Raw genomic sequence first — 6,266 nt, 5'->3', positions numbered from 1 at the left:
ATCTAAATTATGTTTTAAAATAATCAGAATTGATGCCTGTGGGAAATTACAGGTATTACAGCTGCAACCATTCAGATCGAAAAATGTGAAAGGAAAGAAATAAGCACACTAGAATAAAATAAACACCCAGGATTACAAAATAAGCACACTTATGTACACATAAACAATGTACAATAAAAATAATAGAAATATTAAGAAAATGTCGTGATCTGTGTTTATTTTCCTTGGTTTTCTGGTGTTTCTGTGTTCCCGTGTGTCTCTATACCCTGCTCCGGCCCCGCCCATGCTCACCTGTTTCCTCTTGTGTCTCCTCCAGGTGTTTCTTGTTATCCTTAGTTTATATTCTGTGTCCTGTCTTCAGTGTTCGTCTGTTCATTGTGCTGCTTTCCTCAGCCTGTGTGGTGTTCATCTGTGACTTCTCCTGTTCTTGTTTCCCCCCAGAGATGATCCTTGTGAGTATTTTTGAGCTGCCCTGCCTGCATTCTTTTGTTAAATAAATATTATTTTTGCACTTTGGATTTTTTTGCCTGCGTCCTGGGTCATTCTGCAGTGCCTGCCGAACCTTACAGAAAATGTGTGCAGAGATTATGTTTAGTATATTGCACATGTTTGAGTGTCATGGGTAAAAACAGTAAGTTGAAAATCAAAGACTAAAAATTTTAAAATGTACAGATGTATTCCTGTAATTTACAATATATTATTCTTATAATTTATTGGAACTAAACTGGCAACAAATATAATGGTGAATTAAATGATAAAACATGAGGTAAATTTCTCCTTTTTTAATTTAATTGGTGCATTTTAAGTTTATTTATTTCTGCTTTTACTTCTAATTATGTCAGTTTCGGTCCTCCGTACAAAGGGAGTTGAGATAAAACAGAAATCCTAAGAATTTGGACTCGGAGTTGTTTTTAATCAGGACATGTCATTTAACTCAAACTTTAATATTCTTACCAGGACCACTTTTATCCACCTCTACTATAATCAGAAACATTTAGTCTCAAATTGATGCAAAAATCCTGTTCCTGTGTTTCAAGTTTCACTTCTAGGCTCGTGCAATTTTCCATTATCTGTGTGTCCAAAAAACTCTCCAAAATGTTCTCAGCTGATCCAAAATGCTCAAAGTTCTGATGAGAGTTCGTCAGAGAAATTACAGTTCTCTGTTTTTGCCGTTTGTGTTTGTGAGGCTGTCACTTTGTCTCCCTTAAAGACTCCTCAGTTTTAGTTAAGAATGTCAAAGCAGGTGAAGCAGCTAAAACATGCAGGGTATATGCTCAAGACATTCAGGCTAGGTAAGACACAAAGGAAGGAAGCACACAAGTAAGACAAAGCAAGCAAGCAAATGAAACATTTGTTTCATCAGGAGAACTGGTTGTCCTGTGGGTGTCAGGAGAGTCATAATGAAATAAGAGACATGTTCAATCACTGACCTTGAACAAACAGTCATTAAGACCAAGTGATTGCAACACTGGCTTCGATTATCTTATTATTCGCACTAATGCGATTGCAGGGAACAACAAGAGCAGGAATCAGATTAACTTAGAATCAGTCCTGGCTCCAATTAGCTCCTCATTTAAAAAATGTCCTCAAAAGCTGATTTTAAATAGTGGATAAAAAAGTTTTTATAGATTACATTTGGAAACGTTACAGCTAAAGAAGATAGTTGTGGCTTCCTATACGAAATAAACATTTTTCTCTCAGCTATAATCAGTTTTTGAGTATCTTAAATGTGCATTCACTGTAATATCAACTAATGTCTATTTTAGAACCGAAAATGAAGAACACAGCATGCTGCAGAACCTAACCCTCAAATAATGAAAAACCCAATGTTTAACCTTTCACAAGTATTTTCTAAGTTCCTTTTAGCATCAGGTATATTTTAATAGTAAGTGAATGTGTTTGAGGTGCCTCTAATTACCTGTGCAAACACAGGGCTGCCATTAACATGTACACACACACAGAAACTTGCATCTGCAGACACACTTCTTACCCCCAAAGCTGTACTTCAAGTCATATAAAGCTTTTTAAAATGCTTTTAGGAAACTGTAAGGAGACAGTAATTATGATCGGAGCAAAAAGGAAGCAGAGTAATGTCGTTACAGAGCACAGATATATAAAGGGATGTGATGTGCAGCCAAATCACAGACGAACAAAAACAAACAAATTAGCGTTTCCCCAAAAGGAATGGCAAATGATCCTCTCCTTCTGGCTCGCCTCAGCTCGGAGACAGGGATTTTTCCAGAATATCGTGCAGGGTGAGGTAGCTATGGGAACAGCAGAATAATCAACCTGTTCTCACTCTCATATTATCACCTGCTGACACTTGGACAGCAGCGTTTGGTAGTTATTTTTTTTTTACATGCAATTTTTGGGCGTGAACAATATAAAAAAATATATGAATTTACAAGTCCTGAAATCCATCGCTGTGAAAAAAATCCCTGCAGAGTTTTCTGCAGCAAAATGATTAAAAATGAAAGTGTTCTGAGAAGCCTAATTAAACTGTTTTCTACAAGCTCTTTTATTAACAAACTTTAAACTAACACCTCTAACAACAATTAAAGGTGTTGAACAGTTTTCACCTGTCTACGCTGCGATGATTGTAATGAAGTTTTCAATTGTGCTGTTAGGGCTTTTTTTATAAATAACTTGAAAAATTCACATTTTGATCAGTGGCATCATGTGACAGCAGTGGAAGAGTGTTTATTAATTAATAAATAGTGTACTGTCTTACACTTTACAACAAGGCTCCCTTTGATAGTTGTTTATATGTTAAAATATGTGTTTCCAATACATTATTGTGCTTACAAGGTAGAAACCTAATCTGAAATGTTTAATATGCCTTTAGATGTAATATGTACATGGACAAATTTGGCTCACTATTTGGGAAGAAACCGGACAGATAAGTCTCTTTCTCATCCTTAATTAATGCATAATAAACACTTTTTAAATGATTTATAAAATGTTTACAGATTAATTAATGACCTATCAGCCATCTATAATACAGCCTTATTGTAAAGTGTTAACGAAAGAATAAAAAAAGAAAATTCAACCCCGTACAGTGGGATTATTTTTACAGAGTATTCAGATGTCAATAAAGCTTGCAGGGGTGCAACAACACATGTACCCATATCGAACCGTTCAGTACAGTGCTTTAGGTTCAATACACACTTGTGCCAAACAATACAGATATTTTAAATTTATTTTATCAGCCTGTCTTCTGAAGATGCTCTGTGTTGAAGGATCAGTGGATCTGTGTTCGACTACTCCACCTATTTTCGAGCACAGATCCATCGAGAAACTTGCAGTTTCAGCAACATTTAATTTAAAAACTGGACTTCTGAGGTCAAACAAATGTTCCGAATTAATTTTAATAAATAACAAGTTAAAAAGGGCGTGGACATATTTTTTAATCGAAAAAATACTGAACCATTTTGAACCAAACCGAATCATGAATTTTCTGTAGCGTTGCACCCCTATTGGTTACATAATTCTTTGGGTTAAGTTTTTATGTAAAGTGATGCTTACACAGTCAATAAATGTATTTTTTCAAAATTTATGTACAGAAAATAAAATTAGATTGTTTCAGTGAAAAAAAGCAGATACTTTTGGACAATCCTAATATTTTTAACTGCTTCCACCAGGACCTTCTCAGTGGCTGTGCTGCTCCTCTTATTTTTCTTTTTTTATTTTTTTACTAAGAGTTTATATCCTCATGAACACTTTAAAGGCACAGGTGAAAAGTCAGCACCATTACTGGCTGTATAAAGGCTGGTCCCTTAAAAAAATGGTTTCAGAGATTGCTTTGCAATTCTTCCATATTCTCCTGCTGCTGAAGAGTCCAGCCTTCTTCTTCAACATGAATTATTTTCACTTGATGAAATAATCCCAAAGACTTTTCTCGCTGTTTCTTGTTTTTTTCATTTTGACAAAAGAAATAGGGTGCAATAAAAATCGAACCTTCTACAGCCACAAAGCCCCCCCAGTCAATTGTACTTGTGGAACTTGTACATTTAAGTTGCATGTTCCAAGTAATTAAAGTGGGAGTCGTTAGTCTCAGCAGGTTGTGAGAGAATCTCAGGAGATCATGTTTGGTTGCAGACCACATCAAAGAATCTTAGTTGTTAGAATGTTAGTCCTCTTATCTTTTTTTATAATGTTTTAAACTGTATTACGCTTATAAAGCCTTTTACATTTTGCATAAAATGACTTGGAAGCTTTTGTTCATGCCTGCAGTCACCAGCAGAACAATAAAAAGACTGTAAACTCAAACTTTATAATACAAATATAATGTTTTTTTAATCATGTCTTTTTACTACTAATGTTTACAGAAACAAAATTATTAAAATTTAAATAAACTCTATGTTGGGGAATCATTTATTACCCAAACTCCTCTTTAATCCTAAACAAATTGGAGGTTGCAACTGAAGCAAGGTTTATGACAGTAAAAATGTCTTTCTGAAGGTTAGGGTAAAGTTTTAATCAAGGCAAATGACTCCATCTTGTACAGTAAATTATAATGGCGACTGCCGTAGCTGCAAGGTCGAAGTGTTCTTGTTGCTCTGCCGTTTTAAATGTCACCGTGTGTAGCCAAGCTTTGAGCCCTCCTGTTCCACTGAACCTAATGAGAACATGATGACTAAAGCTACATTCAGAGCTGAAAAGGTGTGTTGATGGTATGCAGATTGAAGCTCGAGCGAGACACAACAAACGAGCCTCCAGAGATTTATTTTCTGTCGCTGAAGAATAATTAGACCTCAGGACCGTTCAGCAGACATTTTCACACGTGTGCTTTTGTCCTGAATTTCCATGGCCATCAGGCCGACCTGTAGGTGCATGTGAGAATACAGATGTCCAAATCAGTCAGACTATTGTGAACCACTGACAGCTGACCTGCACAGAAAACAGGTGATTTTCTAAAAAGCATGTGTGCATTTTATTATTTTATTTCCTGCTTTCAACACTTTTATTAGTTTGACTTCTGAATCCTGCTTTAACATAAAAGACACCTCGTTTAACATCTTCAACCCCAAACACTCTGCAGATTGATTTATTTTGTGTCTTGAGTTTATACGTTAAAGTAACACAAGGGAAGTTCAAATAAGCAGATACCAAACATCTCATGCTTAAGGTGGTGATTAGGGTGATGAGGTGGTCTTAGCATCGTAGCGCTAGCTACTAGCATGGATATGCTGGCTTTAGCATCAGAGAGGCTGGCAACGAGCATGGATAGACTGGCATTAGCATTGGAGAGTCTAGTGACTGGCCAATAAATAGTCTCCTTCTCAATTGCCAGCGACAGCCTTTCAGTTATCGGAGCCAGCTGCTCAGTTAGCGGTGCCGGCCTAACATTAATCAGATCAATAGCTGGCTTAGGAATAAATATAGCCATTTACTATAAGGATGTAGCAACCGCTAGTTGCACAATAGTTTTATTTTGGCCCTCATACCAAGTGACCTATTCAAACCACAACAGTGTAAATTAGCTAATCTTAGAGATATTGAACTGAAATGTGATGCAGTTGTGGATGAGACTCATTCCCAACACATATTCTGCTAATCACAAATGACCTGCCTTTCAAACATTCATCTCAGCTTTTTTTTAATCTATAAATACTGCACTCCAATTCACAATGGCAAAACCTTGCAGCACAATTTCAGCAGCTATAATTTGCACTTCTGCTCCTGGAAAATGAGGACATTTCTTCTAATTAAAATGTCTGCTGTCTTGTGCAAGATTGTGTGTAAAGTTGGAGAGAGAGTCGCACATCCAGTATTTGTTAAATGTTCCGAGTCTGCTGCCCTTTTCCTTCCTCCCTCCCCGAGTCCATGCTTCATTTGATTCAATAAGAGATGTTAATTTTCAAAGCAAACACTCGCTTGGAGATTTATATCCTGAGGCTGCTGCATTGTATGCCGAGAGAAGAGGACTAACAATCCTGATCAGCTGAAAGGAGGCGGCTAAATGACCTGGTCTTTTTTGCAGCAAGACGATCTTAAACTGCCCATTTTGAGCATGAGAGGAGAAAAAATGAAAACAATTTGTAGTTTGACATGATCCTGCATTGTGCAGGTGTCAATGCTTGTGCCATGTGTGAGTGAGTTTGTATTAGCAGGTAACAATGGACTGGGATATCCACTGACCAAAGTTAAATGTCTTGACTGCTTTGGAGAGATATATTCAGGTTGACACAACAAAGCAAACAGAGACAGAACATGCAGCTTGTCTCTTGCCTCCGAGGAGCATCTTTGTCCACAGAAATCTATTT

Source organism: Austrofundulus limnaeus, unplaced genomic scaffold (genome assembly GCF_001266775.1).
Source record: "Austrofundulus limnaeus strain Quisiro unplaced genomic scaffold, Austrofundulus_limnaeus-1.0 Scaffold183, whole genome shotgun sequence".
Classification (NCBI taxonomy): Eukaryota; Metazoa; Chordata; class Actinopteri; order Cyprinodontiformes; family Rivulidae; genus Austrofundulus; species Austrofundulus limnaeus.
Note: the sequence above shows the minus strand (reverse complement) of the source record.